General features: G+C 44.9%; 1 pseudogene; it reads right to left on the reverse strand.

Moving 5' to 3' along the window:
* Nucleotides 1-7,989: 7,989 nt before the first annotated feature.
* LOC136568501 (NAD-dependent malic enzyme, mitochondrial-like) overlaps nucleotides 7,990-20,575 on the reverse strand; it is a 67,816-nt pseudogene continuing 55,230 nt past the window's right edge.

A 20,575-nucleotide genomic window follows, 5' to 3' on the forward strand; every position in this document is an offset into this window, starting at 1 on the left:
CAGCAGGAAGGGGGGGGGGGGAACTCTATGACCTCAGCCACATCTGTCTCACACACAGTGGCCACCAGATGTCGCTATAGGACACAAAATAAAATGACACGCACGCTGGAACCTCCAAGGTAAAAAAGAAGGGACGTTTATTTTCTGACTCCAACATTTATAGACTTTCAAAAGTGACAGTGGATTGGAGGATGAAAGTGCCACCTCTCCAATGACACTGGACAAACCAACAGTCCATCAAATTTCTCCTCTTCCAGAAAAGAATGTAAACCAGTAATTATTTACATAAAAGGGCATGAGAAACTTCATTACAAGAATGTAAATATTAGAAGGCTTATGTGACTGTGGTCACAAGGGTTTTCAGGATGAAGAAGAGATGAGAATGTTGACTCCATGATCAGAAGGCTTGATTTATTATTTTATGATATATGTTACATTAAGTCTATACTAAAAAGAAATAGAAAGGAAAAGGTTTCTTCAGAAGCTAGCTAAGCTAAGAATAGAAAAGAATGAATAACAAAGATCTGTGTCTCAGACAGAGCAAGAGCCAGCTCTGCCATGAGTGGTCAGGAAATCCCAACATCCACAGGAGACCAATCACAGGTCTACCTGTTGCATTCCACAGCAGCAGATAACCATTGTTTACTTTTGGTTGCTGAAACTGCAGCTTCTCACAAGGAAAAATCCTAAGAAAGAATTTTTCATGAAAGATGTCTGCGACATGTCACTTTTTTTTATTTAGTTAAATTAAAATGAAAAAGTGTTTGTAATTTTCTCTGCTGTACTCACGCCAAGGAAAAGACAAACACTTGACAGGTTATCTGTTGCCAATCAAACTCCACTCAAGTGCTCCTGTGGAATGGTGGAATGAACTGGGAATTTCTTCACCTGTAGAACATAAAATTCTATCATATTACTAAAACAATTTTGCAATATAAGAAAATGCAAGAACAATGCAAAGAAAATTCAAGTCCAAGCAGCTGAGTTTCAGGAAAAGTCTATGGTCTGAAGATGTTCCTCTTTGCCATATCTGAAAGTTTCTTTTGGTCCTGAAACAGGCTTGCTACAGAAAAGTCCACCAATAGTTATCAAAAGTCCATTGACAGTCTTCAAACAATTTTGAGAAAATTTCTGAAATGTCTTGCCACAGCCCTTTATTGAACAACTTGGGCTGAAGCCAATCCCTGGCTCCTCAATGCCTCTGAGCTGCTGCCAGCTCTTTCACCCTTTTTTATTCAATTTAATTTTTTTTTTTTTTTTGTCTTGTCAGAAAGAGCAGCAGCAGCAGAGGAGCCAGAGAGAGGCCCTTGGGGGCCCTGGCCCATGTGGAAGGATCAGGAACCCCAGACCTGGCCCACAGAAAGGTGGCCCAGGACCAGAAGGGGGAAGCAAAGCCCCCAAACCCAACAGGAGGCCGGGAGGTGGCCCTGGCCCAAGCAACCAAGCCAGACAGCCCAGGCCCAGCCCCCGAGGCAGGCTCTGCATCGGCACAGACCCGCACCCTGCTGCCAGTACGATGGCAGAAGTGGTGACCAAACGCTTCCTTTCCCCAAAATCACCGAGGCATGCCGGCAATGGGAAGACAGGAGCTGTCCCGAGAATCTTCGTCTCAGGTCTGGGGATGTCCTTTCCCCACAGCAGACAAGCGATGCTCGCTTCCTGCTGTGCCCTCTGCCTCTGCAATGCAAATGCACCAGGTGTTCCTCCCATCTGCCTCACGGCACCACCGCCACCCCCTCTGGACTGGGGACCAGAGGCAGAACTTTCGGGACCCACCTCCCCCTCGCCGCTGGGGCGCGCAAGGGGCGGCAGAGAGATTCACATCCCCCAGGGGGAAACCCTGGACCAAACAGCCCTCAACCCGCCAAAAATGCTGATCTTGAAAACAGGCAGCCGGGCTGCACCCACAGCCAGCTGTCGGGCCATGCCTCCTCCACGGAAGGACAGGCTGACGCCCTCTTCCCCTGTCCCAGCTCCCCCCGTAGGGGCAGCCCCGGGACAACCCGAAAAACTCGGGGAGGAAGTCACGCTGGATGCAGGAGGCGCCGCTGCAGCTGCCACCGGCTCCAGGGAAGCCTCTGACGCAGACACGGAGGACGGAGTCCCCGCAGGCGGCAGAACTGCCGGGGCGGGCAGCGGGGCCGCCTGGGGAGGCGGCGGGGGCGGCGGGGGTGGCACGGGGTCGGCAGCATCTTCTGCGCCGGACATCGGCCGCAGAAGCGCAGTCGCAGAAGGCGGCGGAGCCCGCACAGGAGACAGCGGGACGGCCGCGGGGCAGGCCGCGTGGAGAAGCACCCGCACTCGCGGGGTGGGTTGGGGCGGCGCTGGCGGCGCTGGCCGTGGCGGTGCTCGCGGCGCTGGCCGGGGCGGCGCCGCCCACTCCCATCCCCCCCGAGAGCAACGGGAGGGGGGAAAAAACAGCTCCATCTGAGCATGCTCCGAAGACGCAGTAAAAAAACTTCGGCTGCCGGCAAAACTTCGCCCCCCCGCTGTGGTTCAGGGGGGCTGGAAAGCAGCAGAGCGTCCCCCTCCAAAGGGTCTTCCCCCGGAATTGGGGGAACGGGGCTTTCCCCTTGCAGTTAGCAATCCAGGGAAAAACAGCTGCTCTCCATTTCAAGACTAGAAAGAGCTTCAAAAAGGTTGGATAAATCGAGGGGCATCCAAACCCACGGTATAAAAAGAATTGGAAAATGGAGCCCATACACTCCCAGACAAACATATCGAGGGCATATAGCACATTCGTAAAAAACCCAAAGAGCTTTGCCCATCGAAAAAACTCATAGAGATCCGTCTCCAACAGGAGAATTCTGTCCTCTTCACCCCATTTTTGCCAGAGGGCAATAAGTTTCTCCTCTGAAGGGGAGAATGGAACCTCATCCTCTAGGGGAGAAGTCCTCCAGATGAGCAGCCACAAACTGCGAATGGCCTCATCTTTAGGAGGGGAAAAACCAACAGTACCTTGTGACAGTGTCCAGGACTCTCTGGCTATCTGCACGGTGCTGCTGAGCTTTCTGAACATCTTCCTGGAGGCTTTTCAGAAGGTTCTCTTTGTGGTCAGCCTTGCTGAGAACTCTGTCCAAATTTGGATCTTCAGTTCTTCAGCTCCTGGCTAGAATCCACTCCTGTGGTTACTTGTGAAGCAACCATCAATGCCACACATTCGGGGTTTACCCAGTGTAGCAATGCTCCTCTGGTGGTCTCACCAAGTGATGATTGTCCTCCTCAGTCGAGGGGTCACCAATTGTGACTGTGGTCACAAGGGTTTTCAGGATGAAGAAGAGATGAGAATGTTGACTCCATGATCAGAAGGCTTGATTTATTATTTTATGATATATGTTACATTAAGACTATACTAAAAAGAAATAGAAAGGAAAAGGTTTCTTCAGAAGCTAGCTAAGCTAAGAATAGAAAAGAATGAATAACAAAGATCTGTGTCTCAGACAGAGCAAGAGCCAGCTCTGCCATGAGTGGTCAGGAAATCCCAACATCCACAGGAGACCAATCACAGGTCTACCTGTTGCATTCCACAGCAGCAGATAACCATTGTTTACTTTTGGTTGCTGAAACTGCAGCTTCTCACAAGGAAAAATCCTAAGAAAGGATTTTTCATCAAAGATGTCTGCGACAGGCTTAGAAGAACTTAGAAGAACAGGGCGACAGACTCTAATTAGTGATATGAAGTGAATTTATTACTAACAAAACCAAAGCAGGATAACAAGACGTAAAATATACCCTTAAAAACACCTTCCTCCCACCCCTCCTTCCTTCCCAGCTCTACCTCCTACCCCAGCAATGCAGGGAGATAGGGAATGGGGGTTGATGCCTCAGGTTTTTATAATTTTCAGATTCTGTACTGCTTTAGTGTATAGTTCTTCGCTTCATATTAGGGGATAGCAAGCTCTCTTCACAGTGTAGGTAGACAAAACTATTCCTTCTCTAGCTGGGGACCAAGGACAACCAATCCAAATTTCAGGACCAAGAGCATAAACAACATGGACTGTAGGCAGAAAACAAGAAGGATGGGACTTCATAACCTAAAGCTATAATTGGACAATTAACTCCAATATGCTAATGGAACAGAACTTATAAAAGCGAGAGATGTCGTGAATGGTCATCCATTTTGTGACCATTTTGGGTTCATCTTGGGTGTAGCCCTAGCTGGGCTCTTGTACTGCCCAAGGTCTATCCATTGAGGCCTTTTAATAAATACGTAGTTTATTCTTTAACTCCATCTAGCCTCTGTTTTAGGTCAGCCTGTGGTGGTTTGACAGGAAATGTGTTTTCTGGGATGCTGTGGTTAGGCCAATGGATGTTCAGATTTTAATATTGGCATCTAATGTGGCCATTGGGACATTGGGGATCCGCCTTTGAGAACACGGGGTTAAAAGCAGAGCTCTCCTTTGGGAGGCTCTCTTGGGTTTCCGGCGGGAAAGAGTTCGGGTCTCTCCCCCGGCCCAGATGCTGGCTGGGCGGGGGGAGGGGAAAAGCCATGTGGCCGGGAGAGGTAGGCCTGACCCTGGGGGTGGAAGGGTGGAAGAGAGAGAGAGAGACACTGGGAGCCATCGGGCAGCCCCCCCTGGGAGACAGAGAGAGAGAGAGAGAGAGCCGGTGCCTGGGACTGTTACCTTGAAACTTGATAAACATGTACCTGTGCCGGCAGCACGGCTGAGAAGGAGAAGAAGGGGGGGGTGCAGCCGGCCACTTGCAGGAGCTTTTAACCCCTTTTTCGGACAATGAAAACTTTACAGAACATTGACCTTTCCTAGAAGAGAGATAGAGTGGAAGATGAAGAAGGAAATGGGCAAGTGTGAGAGAGGTCTGGGGAAGTGAGAGATGTTGGAAGAATAGAGAGGAATCTTAGTGGGAAGAGATGATGGAGTGGCTTTTGCTGGACTCTTTTTGTACAGCCATGGACAGAACCATGTTCCTTGTGATACAGAGACTGTATCTAGGGGGAGGCAATGCCTCAGGACGAAGAGGGTTCAGTGTGGGTACCCCTCGGCCCCAGGGGGTGAAAAAATATGGGGGGGGACAGGTGTCCCAAAGGAGAGACCGTGCCCTTTTTGGATCGGGACAAAGCATCCTTAAAAAGACAACCCTAGAAGCAGCTCTGGTACATGTTCAGTGGTGAGAGCACTGGACATGAAAGGAAGAGGTCACGACGGCAGATGTACTCCGGTCGGTGCCACGAGTGACATGGAAACACACGAGGCTTCAGCTGTGTTTCCAGGGGAAGCCCATGGTACAAGAAGGACTCCTCTCCTCTTGATGAACTGAGGATTGATTGTCTGAAGGGTGGTGCTGGACTAAGAGTTGGTGATTTGAGGAATAGATGTATTGTGTTGGAAATTTGGTGGGGGGAGGAGGAAATGTATTTGTAAGGTTTTCATTTTCCCTGTGTGTGTGTTCCTTTTTATCTGTAGTTGTAGTGTAGTTAACAAAGTTTTGTTTTCTTTCTTCCCTAAGTAGGAGCCTGCTTTGCTTATTCCTGGTCACATCTCACAGCAGAAACCAGGGAGAGGGTATCCTCATGGGGGCACTGGCATTGTGCCAGTGTCAAACCATGACACAACCTCAGTTCTATTTTGGGCCTATTCTGTGGAGACTGCATTTTCCTATAAAAATAAGGATATGAGAGGTGCTTGCCATGGGTAAATCCTGAGCAAGCTTTATTCTATCTCTTTGGATTCTGGCTTCACATTTGCCAGTATAGCCCTGTCATGGTTTGACACTGGCACAATGCCAGTGCCCCCATGAAGATACCTTCTCCCTGGTTTCTGCTGTGAGATGTGACCAGGAATAAGCAAAGCAGGCTCCTACTTAGGGAAGAAAGAAAACAAAACTTTGTTAACTACACTACAACTACAGATAAAAAGGAACACACACACAGGGAAAATGAAAACCTTACAAATACATTTCCTCCTCCCCCCACCAAATTTCCAACACAATACATCTATTCCTCAAATCACCAACTCTTAGTCCAGAACCACCCTTCAAACAATCAATCCTCAGTTCATCAAGAGGAGAGGAGTCCTTCTTGTACCATGGGCTTCCCCTGGAAACACAGCTGAAGCCTCGTGTGTTTCCGTGTCACTCGTGGCACCGACCGGAGTACATCTGCCGTTGTGACCTCTTCCTTTCATGTCCAGTGCTCTCACCACTGAACACGGACCAGAGCTGCTTCTAGGGTTGTGTTTTTTAAGGATGCTCTGTCCCGATCTAAAAAAGGCACAGTCTCTCCTTTTGGGACACCTGTCCCCCACAATCTCTCCTTTGGGACACCTGTTTCCCCCATATTTTTTCACCCCCTGGGGCCGAGGGGCACCAACACTGAACCCTCTTGGTTCTGTGGCCATTGCCTCCCCCTAGAATGCAGTCTCTGTATCACAAGGAACATGGTTCTGTCCATGGCTGTACAAAAAGAGTCCAGCAAAAGCCACTCCATCATCTCTTCCCACTAGGATTCTTCTCTACTCTTCTACTATTTCTCACTCGCCCAGACCTCTCTCACACTTGCACATTTCCTTCCTCATCTTCCACTCTATCTCTTTTCTAGGAAAGGTCAATGTTCTGTAAAGTTCTCATTCTCCAAAAAGGGGTTAAAAGCTCCTACAAGTGGCCGGCTGCACCCCCCGCTTCTTCTTCTTCTCAGCCATGCTGCCGGCACAGGCCCATGTTTATCAAGTTTCAAGGTTGCAGTCTCAGGCAGCGGCTCTCTTTTTCTCTCTCTCTGTGTCTCTCAGGGGGGGCTGCCCGATGGCTCCCAGTGTCTCTCTCTCTCTCTTCCACCCTTCCACCCCCAGGGTCAGGCCTACCTCTCCCGGCCACATGGCTTTTCCCTCCCCCTGCCCAGCCAGCAGCTGGGCCGGGGGAGAGACCCAAACTCTTTCCCGCCGGAAACCCAAGAACACCCTCCCAGGGGAGAGCTCTGCTTTTAACCCCGTGTTCTCAGAGGCGGATCCCCAATGTCCTAATGGCCAGGTTAAATGCCAATATTAAAGTCTGAATATCCATTGGCCAAAAACACAGCATCCCAAAAAACACATTTCCTGTCAAACCACCACAAGCCCTATTATATCTATTTATTTATTTTTGTCCTTTTTTGCCTCGATGCAGCAAACTATGAAACAGCACATTATTTCTCATTCTGACATAGCATTGTTCTTGTTACGGAGACCAGATTTAGAGGTCACAGACTGTAACTCACTGTGTGTCCTCAACTGCTAATACAAAGGAACAGAGGGCCTTCAAACCTGATATGAACTAAATAAAAAGGAATGCATCTTGTGGTATTTGTATCAAATGTGCAATACTATTCACTGCAAGGAAAAATTCATCTTGCTAATTTTTTTTTTTTCCACACAAAAGCTCTGACAAATTAAACCTGTATAGGAAGTAAGGAAGATGAAGTGATCAACCAAGAGCTTCTAAGCATTACATCTTTGGAGTCCTGTATTCAAACAGAACTAAATATGCTGGACCGAGACCACAAGAAGCATTCAGCCAAACTTTTGTAAATGTGTGTATCAATAGCTGCCTGCTAACACTTTCTGTTTCAGCTTCATCAGCTGTCTGGGGGGGGGAAAATGGTTTGAAGTGGCAGGTCCACTTAGCTTTTGAGTCAGTGATGTCACGAAAACATCACATGCTAGTCTTTTTATGAGAACAAGGGTATGCAAAGAAAAAAACAATTTAGCTTAGAAAAAACAGAACCTTGAAAAAATTAACACATGGAAGAAAAATTATTTGGTACATCACTGCAGAAAATCCCCTTGTAAAAGCTCAAAAAGATTTCCATAAATTACTTCTGATTACTTAATTACTTGTGAAAGTGTGGAAAAATGAAATTAAAAACAGGGTTGGAGGGTAAAAATGTCAACAAAGTGAGCAAAAATAAATCACAGGACTCGAAGATCATGATTAAAATTGGTCTGAAAAAAGGATCCCTACAGAGTAAAAGATGCTGCCTGAGGAGTGCCATCTAATGCATCAGTCAATCTTAGATTTAGGCCAGTCATACACATCTGGCATGAAGGATTCATATTCATAGGTCCAAACCTTTGATCGAACGTAACAGTTCTTGTCTGCAGGTTCAGGGTAATGGAAAGCCATGTTGTTTGCATTCAAAAATTCCATAACCTGAAAACTTAAATCACCATGCAGTTTGTGCCTTTTAATACAGTCACATAATACCTATGCTTCCACTGCAATATATTTAGGACTGACAAACTGGATAAAGACAAACACTAAAGTATTTTTACAATTCCTGAATGCCTTATCAGGGATCTGAAAACCTAATTTCAGAAATCAAAGGAGGATAATTTTGGCCCATCATCACTATCAAACTGAAACATCCAACAAACTCAAAATTTTTATGATTGTCTCCTATTAATGGCACAAAGAGCTGTGTTTTTTTGTCCCCAAGCACCTAGTGTTCAAGGGTCATATTGTATAATTCAGCAGGTTAATGTACACATAAACCACTTTTAGTACAATCCACTTTTATGCTTCATACTCACCTTGACAGCGATATAAATAGAAACTTCCCTAATATTAGACAGTGGAGGATAAATTCTTCCTTGTGCAAGTTCTTCATCAGTCAACTGTTCTGTCAATGCCTGAGTAAGAAAAACAAAGAAGTTTTTTTTCATGCATCCCTAATGGGATTGATAACATGCTAAAAAACCCTAGAGAAACAAATTGCAATGTTTTTAATACTAGAGTGCTCTCAGAGAAGTAGTATAAGGTAGTCAAAATCTCAAATTTCTGAATGATCAACTTTTCAACCTGTGCTCTTATCAGTGAATTCTGCTTGCAAGCATTTAGTAAAAAAAGGTCCTTTTTTTGGAGGCTGAACTCCCCATAACCATGGGAGTTTATAAGAGTGCAGCAATGCCTGCAGGGCAATCCAGGATATTGCATCTGGCTGAACTGGAGTTCATTTCCCATAGCAGCCCTCACATTGCTCTGCTTTGCACTGGTAGCTAGAAAGGTGTTGATAACACACCAGTGTTTTGGCTACTGCTGAGCAGCGCTGGCACAGCATCAGTGCTGTAGTGCTGTCTTTCAACATACCCCCATTAGGGGCTGGGAGGTGGCAAGATCCTAGGAGGGGATACAACTAAGGCAGCTGACCCAAACTGATGAAAGGGATAGTCCAAACCATATGACATCAGCTCAGATATCAAAGCTGAGGGAAGGAGTATGAACAGAGGGCATTCACCATTTACAATGTTTGCCTTCTGTAGTGTCCTGGGTAACCCAAAATATTATTGTATTCCATATCTATCTGTGCTCAAAATTGTTATTGTCTCTTTAAGACCCTCTGGTCAGAAACAAAACCACGGGGCCTGCAGGTGCGTGTCTTTTTAAAGTTGGGGTCACTCAGGTTGAGCTCTCTTGCCCTTTCCCTTTTGTTCGTGCAGGGAGAGAGCTGAGGCAATGCGAGCAATGCCTCTCTTTTGATTTCCTTCAGGCGGGTTTTCCAAGAGTCTATGTTTTGCAGTCTGGCACTAGCCTCAAGGCAAATTCCATGGCATTGTGATGTTATAAATGGGTAATATGATTGGCTCTCGCAATTAATAGATGTTATGTTAGAAAGGTATGCTGTATTAATCCTCTTAAGTAGTGTGTGAAATATAGTTTTAGGTTATAATAAATGTTAAAATATAAACTATGCAACTAGCTCAAGAAAGGGATGAGATAATCAAGAAATTCTTCGCACAGAGATAACAGCAACAAGACACTAAAATCCCAAAGAGAAGAATTATTGCCTCCTTATCGTGAAGAACTAGTCTCCTTGCAGACTCCATGGAGTCTGACCATGATTTACAAGATGAAGGGGGGAAGTTGACAATAACCAGAAAGCACCCTTTGTTTGAAAAGGATTTTTGAATCATGTATGAGATGAATGAATATGCAACTGGCTATTGCTTTCAAGGGTTAATCCTTTGTTAGTGAGCTGTGCATTCAAAAGGAAAGCGTCTGAAGATTTGTAATTCATTGCTTTTGTTGTCCTAACTCAGAATATCCAAATTCTTATTGCTCTAATTTGTATTACTATTTTTATAACAATTTTATTACTATTAAACTTTTAAAATTTTAAAAGAAGTGATTGGTGTTTTTCACATTATTAACACCCAATCTGACTGGAAAGGACCCTCACCATCTACTTGGGTGCTTCAGGGGAAAAACCTGGGACCCAGACCCCCTCCCCCTTCCCAGAGGGGCGTCTTCCTGTCTGCATGCGGCAGCTGCTACACAGAAGTCCGGCTGCCACTGCCTTCGGCTTTTTCGCTACACTCTAACTGTTATAGATATGTATTAGAATATTGGCTTTTTGAAAATATTAAAATAGATTCTATATTTATAATGTTAAAGAAACTTTACTATAAAGATATAGTTTTTATTTTTGTTAGACATGGTATTGAAATAGCTGATGTAAACATGCTTGTGTTAAAATGCCTGCTTGGTTGGGATAACATTCAATGAAGGAGGATCACGACTGTTTCCATAAGAGAATTTTCATATTTTGGCCTTATCCTGTGACTTATACAAAGAAGAGGAAGAATTACAACTTCCATCAGTGCCATACCATATACCCAGTTTGATTCATCCCAATACTGGACATGCTAGCTGGGTTAAATGTAAATGTTTAAATTGTGGAAAAAATTGGTATTGTAGTTCACAAAATCAATGCTCTTGTTGCATGAAATGTCGAGCATCAAATCTATCCACTATCCAGATAGAACTCAGAACAACTGAAATAATTAGCAAAAAGGAAGTGACGAGGAAATAGAGGGCAGGACTGGGTTGGCTGCTGTACTCGCCACCAAGATCATATACACCTCACCTGCTATGGGCAGCAGCCCCATAGGCAGGGAAGGTGAGGATATAAGCCATACCGGACTTCTGTTATTCCTTTTTCTGTCACTCTTTTTTTTGTCTTTTCCCTTTTGGGATACCAGCAAAATCATGTCACAAATGCTACTGAAAGCTTTACATGGAAAAACCCTGAGGTTCCTTTTTTATTACACACACCCATGTCAACAGTCACTGTTATAACCCATCCAAATTAAGTACCTGTATGCATAACGGGAAAAAATATTGGATATTGGAAAACTTAGGAACAAGTGGTAATAGGTTGGGAAGTGAATGTCCAAAAGGGGAGAGATGGGTTTGTTTCACATTTACCCTTAGGGGTATAGTCCAAGATTTGGTAAAAGAACAGTGAGTAAACAAAAAGGTAAAACCAGCACAGCAATCTAACTCTATTAACCCAAATTTATATGCTCAATCGTATTATAAGGCTCCAAGCAGTTATAGAGATAATGACAAACAGAACCATTTGAGCATTGGAATTAATATCAAGTCAACAAAGGCAAACACAAACCGTAGTGTATCAGAATAGGTTGGCTTTAGACTATTTATTGGCTAAAGAAGGGGGTGGATGTTTGTGGAAAATTTATACTTTAGATTGTTGAAAATAGATCGCAACGGGGATGTCATTCTGGAAAAAGCAAAGGATATCAGAAAAATAACCCATGTACAGGTCCAAAACCGGGAATCAATAATAAAAACTAGCTGGTAGGATTATATATTGGGAATGGAATGATGGAAAAAAGCTAGGCTTCTTCCTGGTTTAATATTTCTTCCTTGCTTGATTCGGCTAATTACCAGCATAGTCCAAAGCGTGCAAGTGGACAAGAATTATTGCTCAAGCTAAATGATTTATAAAGAAGAAAAGGGGGGTTTGTTATAGATACATATTATAATATTGGCTTTTTGCAAATATTAAAGTGGATGCTATATGTATAATGTTAAAGTAGCTTTGGTAAAAAGATACAGTTTTTATTTCTGTTATACATGGTAGTGAAATAGCTGATGTAAGCATGCTTGTGTTAAAATGCCTACTTGGTTGGGATAACATTCAATGAACATATGATGAGGACTCCTACTACTGATATGCCAGCTATCAACACTTACCATCAGTAGAAAGTATGGACCAAACTCCAAAAACTGGAGGTGATGATAAGAATGGACTAAAACCACAGCCAAGAAATGCACATGCTCTAAAAAGGTGGACCCAAGGAGGAGACATGCTAAACAATTCTTGGAACATGTAAACTAGTTTGGGGAAAAGTCTTAATATGCATAATTTTTAATGAATATGTAAGAGGCTGATGCAATAGAAATGGTATATAAAGGGTGTTCCTGAAATAGCAGGTGTGCTGTTGGTGGAATGCCAAGAGTCACCTGGTCGTAGATCTTTGCTTTATTGTCTTTGTCTCCTATTGTCCTTTATTAAACTTTTAAATTTTTCCAGGAGAGTGAACCCTGTTTTTCAGATAGCCCAGCACCCTGTGTCTGCCCAATCCCAGCAGCTCCTGCTAAGGCTGCAGATTTTTCTGTTACACTTTGTTTGCCATACAGGGTGTGCCCACCTCTGCCGTTGCAGCCACTGCTCTGTGGTTCCAGCTACAGCCCATTCTGCTGTCCAGAGGGGCACTGAGACTGGCTGCTCCTGTGGGTTTGTAAAGGAAGCTCCTTTTCCATCTCTTCTGCCATCACGCCTGCCATTACCCACTTGCAGAGAGGTAGCCAAGCTTGCACCACAGTGTCCCCTTCAGCCGTGGGGGAATCATTGCACCTGCCCTGCCTGGCCAGGAGCCAACAGTTCCCTTGCCAGCTGTGATCATAACTACGCCAAAGGGGAAAGTGCTTGACAGCTGAGAGAAGGCTGTTAATGGGTTTCTGGTGTTGTTTGTTGTTGTGGTTGTTTGTTTGCCTTGTTATACATACATACTATAAAGAACTATATATACTAGTAAAGAACTGTTATTCCTTTTCCCATATCTTTGCCTGAAAGCCCCATAATTTCAGAGTTATAATAATTTGGAGGGAAGGGGGCCATATTTTCCATTCCAAGGGAGCTTCCTGCCTTCCTTGGCAGACACTTGTCTTTCAAACTAGGACAGGGAGGTAACTCATTTTGGAGTGTTCGCCCTTTAACTTGTCTTTAACCAAGACACAGAGCAACTGCTACACTTGCTGAAGCCCTGATTCCTGGAAAGTGGCCAGACATCACTCATTGATGAAAAGTAGAGAACAAACATATTTTTTTTTCTGCTTTTTTTATGTGCACACAAACTTTTGCTTTTTCCTTTAGTAAACTGCTTTATCTCAACTTATAAGTTGTTTTCCACCTTATTTTCTCTCCCCTGTCCAGCTGGGGAGTGATAGAGGACTTGGTCTGCACCTGACATCCAGCCAGGGTCAACCCACAACAGATGCCCAAGCATTTGGCCAGTTGATTCATTGGCTACTCTGATGTGGCAGTGTCGCTGTCGAGGCGGTCACAACACAAAGCAGAGACCACAAGCAGTCTCAGTTGGCAACTCTTTATTATTGAACATGGCTGACCTTTTATACACTTTCCAATTGTTTATGCTTCTTCTACCCTAACTATTGGCCACAATAAGTCAACATAACGCTATTGGTGAAAAGTTACAGTGACTTCAACTAACTTTCTAAAAATATTTTGTCCAGCTGCAAGGTTCTCTTATCTTTCTTCTCTCGGTCTCCTTGGTTACAGCCTTGGAGAGAGCTCCTTATCAGCTTCTTCTTGCTTTTCAGCTTCTTCTCGCTCCTTTAGCTAACAGGCCCGCTGTTAGCCCCTTCCACAATTCCCCCTTTTTGTTTTATGAACTGTAAATACAGCTGCTATGGATTTTTGCAGGGCCCTTTGCAAAAATCCAAGCAGACAGGGGAAAGACAAAACAACAATCAAAACCATCAACAAAATTCCCATTCTTAATACAATCGTTCCTGTCCTTCATCCATCAATAAGTACTGATATATGGTCTTAGCCAGTGTCATCCGCATGTTCTGCTTCAGCTGCGGAGCCATCCAACCAATCCTTTCCTGCATGCTCCAGGTAAGGTTTAACACAGCGAGCAGGAACCCATCGAGGACCATTATCTGTCAAAACACAAGCATAACCCCTCCCCCAGGTTCCACTGGACCAGACCACATACCAGTAATTAAATCCTTGACCCATACCTTGACATTTCTACGGAAATCTGGTTGCTTAGAATTCAAAGAAGAAAAATGGTAAAAGATTGGAGATAACTGTGAGTCAGGTAGGGGACGCAAAAAGGTTAACACATAAACAGCTTTATCTAATCTCACTTGAGGTGACTCCTGTTGCATTCCCCCTTTTTGTTTTTGAACCTGATGTTTAAGAAGTCTGTGAGATCTTTCAATAATTGCTTGGCTCGTGGGGACATGTGGAATGCCTGTAGAATGCTCAATGCCCCAAGCACGAAAGAATGCTTGCATTTTCTGTGAAGCATATGCTGGGCCGTTAATCTGTTTTTATGTGACACGGAACACCTAGGATAGAAAAGGCATGATAAAAATGACGAATAGCATCACGAGTTTTTTCTCCTGCGAATGCTGAAGCAACCATTGCATGAGAAAAAGTATCAACTGTAACATGAACATACTTAAGGCGACCAAATTCTGGCATTTTAGTAACATCTGTTTGCCATTTCTCTAATGCGGAAAGACCCCTAGGGTTGGTACCATAATACTGAGTGACATGAGTAATGTGACAGTCAGGACAAGAAGAAAGGATTGATTTTGCTTCACCAGGAGACAATTTGAATTGCTGCTGTAAAGCTTGAGCACTCTGATGAAAAAATTGATGAGATAAAATTTCCTGCTGCAACACATTCAGAACAGTTTTGATTGCAGCAGCAGCTACTAGAGAATCTACATAGGCATTGCCTTCAACAAAAAATCCTGGTAATGATGTATGGCTACGAATGTGCATGATGAAGTAAGGATGTTTTCGAGCACCAATAACTGTCCATAACTTCACTAACATGATAAACAATGGCTTCTCTTGAATATTATACAACACTGCTTGATCTAAATGCTTAACCAAATTGGCAACATAAATGGAATCAGTAATTATATTTACAGGACCAGGAAATAAAGTAAAAGCCAAAAGAACAGCACAAAGTTCAACCAGTTGAGGAGATCCCTGCTGAATCATTGTCTCATATTCCCAGTGATCATCCTTTCTCCAAGCCACAGCTGCTTTTCCGGTTTTCCCGGATCCATCTGTAAAAACTGTTATACCTTCCACTGGAACAGAAGAACAAATTTGTTTCCCTTCAAAAGGAATCTCTTTATTCAGTGTTAGAACAGGATGAGAAGGCAAATGGTATGTTATTTGGCCTGTAAAACAAGATAAGGCAGATTGAGTGCTAGTCACCAACATACCTAGATATTTCCAAGGTATATGTTCCTGCACTTTCTCTGGAGCAATGATCACACCAAAAGCCTTCAAATTTGTCAGAGCACATTGTTTAAGAGCTGATAACTGTTGTTTGTTGTCAGATGCCAACAAGATATCATCCATGTAATAACAGTAGCAGTTTTTAAATTGCTCCCGCACTTTCGACAAGGCCTGTGCCACAAACCATTGACAAATAGTTGGCGAATTTTTCATGCCTTGGGGAAGTACCTTCCATTGATATCTTTTATTTGGGTTCAGCATGACTTACAGAAGGCATAGTAAAAGCGAATTTTTCTTTGTCCTGCTCAGCCAATGGAATAGTGAAGAAACAATCTTTCAGATCAATGACAACTATTTGCCATTCCTGTGGAATCATCGTAGGTGTAGGAAGGCCTGGTTGTAAAGCTCCCATTGTTGCCATTACAGCATTTATCTGCCGTAAATCATGTAAAAGTCTCCATTTTCCCGATTTCTTTTTTATTACAAAAACAGGGGTATTCCAGGGACTAAATGATTCCTCAATATGTCCCACTTGCAATTTTTCTGTGACTAATTCTTGCAGGGCAGTAAGCTTTTCAGTAGTAAGGGGCCACTGGCCAACCCAGACAGGCTTATCTGTCAACCATGTCAGGGCCACAACTGGACGTTCATTGCCCTGCATCACAGTGTCCCCTATTAAAAATCCGTAGTAATTTTGACACCCCATTGAGATAAACAGTCTCATCCCCACAAACTTTGAGGAGCATCGGCAACATAGGGTCTGATGTTAGCTTGTTGGCCATCAGGATGTTTCACATTAATTACAATGGCTGACAGGCCACCTGTTGTAGCACCACCCAACCCCAGGAGTCCAAAACTTGCACGAGTGAGAGGCCACGATTGAGGCCAGCAAAGTCGTGAGGGTACTGTAACATCTGCTCCAGTGTCAATCAAACCTGTTACTGATATAGTTCCTGGATGACATCCACTGGCGGTGAGAGTGCATGTCTTTTCTGGACGGCTCTCCATTACTTTCTCAGTCCAGAACACTTGAGGTTACTCCTGTCGATCCAAAACTTCCTGTGCCGTGACTTCGGTCCACTGTATTTGGAACAGAACTCACAAAAGGTACAATTTGAGCAATGAAAGTTCCTTTCTGAATAGTGGCAGGAGGGTCATCGATGGATACCATAGTATGAATCTGTCCTAAACAATCAGCATCAATAAGCCCTAGATGCACATGAATACCTCTAAGGAGAGAGTATTCTCATGGAGGCACTGGCATTGTGCCAGTGTCAAACCATGACAGTGTGGTACTTGATCTCCCTATCAAAAACGCATTCAATCCCTGTCCTATCGGACCATAGGCATCAAGGGGAACTTTACATGTTTCTTTTGTTAGAATGGTTACTGTGTCAGCGGTGGGTATATCAATCCCTGCGGGCTCGCTTGTTGACCCTGAGTATTGTTCCCAAATGGGTAGCTTTGCAGTGCTGGGAAGGCCCGCATTTGCTGTTGTGGTGGTTGTTGGTGTATTTGTTTCCCCATGTGCCCCTTTGCGCTCCTCTTTGGGTTTCCCAGCAATAGCTGACCATTTGCATGATATTTACTCCTGCATTGTTTAGCATAGTGCCCAGGTTTAGCACAATGATTGCATACAACATCGCTGCTTGCACTTGGCTTAAATGTTGTTTTCCGGACAGTACACTGTGACCTTACGTGCCCTTGTTGTCCACAATTATAACATTTTGCTGAAGGTCTTAGCACTGCAGCAAGAGCTGCCATTTTATGCTCAACTGAACCAACTTTTGAGCAAGCAGTAACCATTTCAGACAATGTGGGTTCCCCAGGTAAAGTGTCAATAATCTTTCTGCAGTCTGGGTTTGCAGTTTCTTTAGCCAATTGTATACACAATTTGTCTCGCAAAGTTTCATCATCTACCTGTTTTCTCAATAGCTGCAGCAAGTTTTTCCGCAAATTGCAAAAATGGTTCTCTCATTCCTTGTTGTATAGTGACATTTTTCTGTTTTGGTGCTGCCATTTCCATTGTTTTAATTAAGGCACTCATGCCAATTTGCTGAGCTTGTGCCAAAATTGAAGGATCCCACCTTGCCTGTAAATCTGGGTTAGCAAAAGGCCCAGTGCCCAGTAGGGCATCAACACCCACAGCATGACGAGGGTTGTGTTGAGGCAACTGCATATTTGTTAAAGCTGTGCGCTCAGCCACTCGCCTCCAAGTGTCTTGAAATACACCATATTGTACTGGCTGGAATAGAATTGTAGCAAGATGCGTGATGTCATAAGGTGCAAGCAGATCTGCATTAATTACACATATTAATTGCATTACCTGTGAGGAATTAATACCATACTGAGCCACTTTTGATTGGAGATCTTGCACAACCCTCCAGGCAAAGACGTGATGACTGTCATCCTGCCCTGTTCCAGGAGCTGCTTTAAAAACTGGAGAAGCCATAGGGTTATCACAAGCAACATTTGCATTAACACTCTTCTCCTGAGGTACTCTTGAAGCACCTAACCTTTCTATGATGTCCCAATTCTTTTCTTCAACTGCTTTCCTCCTAACAAATTCCCAAAACTCCTGAGGGTGTCGAGGAAGCACAGTTACTTGACATGGAGGCAAAGTCCATGGGGCAGTAAGGCTAGAACTCTTAGGAGGTAAAGTGACCAGAGCTCCTTGCCCCAACTCAGGTGTTACTGCAGGCGACTCATCACTTGATTTGCTGTTGCTGTCACTGTCAGGTAACGGAGGATACGGCCTTGCAGGTTGTTCAAGCAGCTCAGAGGGGAGCGGGGGGGGGCAGACGGCTGGACTAGAGCAGAGGGAAGCGGGGGGGCAGATGGCTGGGTTTCTCTCTCTGCTAAAGACATTTAAGCTAACTGGCATAGTGGTGTAGTATATACAGGCACCATTGCGAGCTGCTGTGCAGGTGTGAGATAAAGAGGTTTAGGGGTCTGATAAGAAGATGCTATGGCAGGTTGCCCAGAAGTTTTGGCAGCTTTCCCAGAAGCTTTGGCAGCTCTCCCAGAAGCTTTGGCAGCTTTCCCACAAGCTCTGGCAGCTTTCCCGGAAGCTTTGGCAGGTTGCCAGGTAACTTGCATGGCATCCAGACCTTCTTCAAGAATGGATTCACCAAGTTCCCCATCAGAGGCCCCCTCTGCCTCATCCCCCCCGTCAGGTTCTGTTATCAGCCCCAACTCTTCGTCCGCATCCCGCTCTGCTTGTTCTCGCTCTGTTTTCCATTCCTTTAACGCCTCAAAGAGCAATCCCCAAGTAACAACTAGATCGACAACAGTTTTATCTCCCGCTTGGATGACTTCCCACAGTCTGTCCCCGACTTTTTCCCATGCCTTAACACTAAATGCTGTGTCGGGATCAGTGCCAAAATCCTGTGATTTAGCCCACAGCAATATACTACGAAGGGCATAGTCTGAAGTATTAATTCCCTTATTTCTTAACAAAACTTTCCATGTAGCCAAAACATTTTCTTCCTCTTTAGATAAATTATGTCCTATTATTACTAGTTGGTGGCTCACCTACTTCCAGGTGTCTTGATAGGAGAAAATCAGGTCCGGACCTCCCTGTGGCTTCCACCTGGCACTCTCAGCTATACCAACGCCGTCTCCCCCACTACGTCCCAGTGGATCACGGTTGCCAATTGCTAGGACCCCGTATGGGCCCCCACCGACTATGTTCTTATCATGTCGGCGATCAACAGATGTCGCTGTCGAGGCGGTCACGACACAAAGCAGAGACCACAAGCAGTCTCAGTTGGCAACTCTTTATTATTGAACATGGCTGACCTTTTATACACTTTCCAATTGTTTATGCTTCTTCTACCCTAACTATTGGCCAAAATTAGTCAACATAACGCTATTGGTGAAAAGTTACAGTGACTTCAACTAACTTTCTAAAAATACTTCATCCAGCCGCAAAGTTCTCTCCTTATCTTCCTTCAGTTCCTCACTTCTCTCGGTCTCCTTGGTAACAGCCTTGGAGAGAGCTCCTTATCAGCTTCTTCTCGCTCCTTTAGCTAACAGGCCCGCTGTTAGCCCCTTCCACAAATGTCCTTCCTGAACTTAGGGGACCAGAACTGGACACAGTACTTGAGGTGCAGCCTCACCAGTGCCGAGTACAGGGGAAGGATGACCTCCCTGCTCCTGCTGGCTACACTATTCCTGATACAGGCCAGGATGCCGTTGGCCTTCTTGGCCACCAGGGCACAATGCTGGCTCATGTTCAGCCAGTTGTCAACCAGTACTCCCAGATCCCTTTCTGCCTGGTCACTGTCAAGCCACACCGTCCCCAGCCTATAATGCTGCAGGGGGTTATTGTGGCCAAAATGCAGGACTCGGCACTTGGACTTATAAAACGTCATCTTGTTAGACTCTGCCCATCCATCCAACCATCCCAGGTCTCACTGCAGAGCCATCCTACCTTCCAACAGATCGACACATGCTCCCAGCTTGGTGTCATCTGCAAATTTACTAATGAAACACTCAATGCCCTCATCCATGTCATCAATAAAAATATTGAACAGAACTGGCCCCAGCATAGACCCCTGACGGACACCACTGGTGACTGGCCACCAGCTGGATGCAGCACCGTTCACCACCACCCTCTGGGCCCAGCCATCCAGACAGTTCTTAACCCAGAAAAGAGTGCTCCTGTCCAAGCTGTGGGCTGCCAGCTTTTCCAGGAGTATGCTGTGGGAGACAGTGTCAAAGGCCTTGCTGAAGTCCAAATAGACAACATCCACAGCCTTTCCTGCATCCACTAGGCAGGTCACCTGGTCATAAAAGGAGACCAGGTTGGTCAAACACAACCTACCCCTCCTAAACCCATGCTGTCTGGGTCTGATACCCTGGCCATCCTGTAGATGCTGCATGATGACACTCAGTATAAATTGCTCCATTATCTTGCCAGGTACTGAGGTCAGGCTGACCGGTCTATAATTACTAGGATCCTCCTTCCCACCCTTTTTGTGAATGGGTGTCACATTGGCCAGCTTCCAGTCATCTGGAACCTCGTCAGTGAGCCAAGACTGTTATTAAATGATGCAGAGTGGCTTCGCAAGCTCATCTGCCAGTTCTCTCATCACCCTGGGATGGATCCCATCTGGTCCCATAGATTTATGAATATCCAAGCATCTCAGTTGTTCTCTGACTGCCTCCTCTTGGATAATGGGGGGACCATTCTGTTCCCTGGCAACATCAACCAACCCAAGAGGACAGTTATCCTGAAGGCAAGTTGTCTTCCCACTAAAGACT

Source organism: Molothrus aeneus, chromosome W, assembly GCF_037042795.1.
Source record: "Molothrus aeneus isolate 106 chromosome W, BPBGC_Maene_1.0, whole genome shotgun sequence".
In the NCBI taxonomy this organism is placed as follows: Eukaryota; Metazoa; Chordata; class Aves; order Passeriformes; family Icteridae; genus Molothrus; species Molothrus aeneus.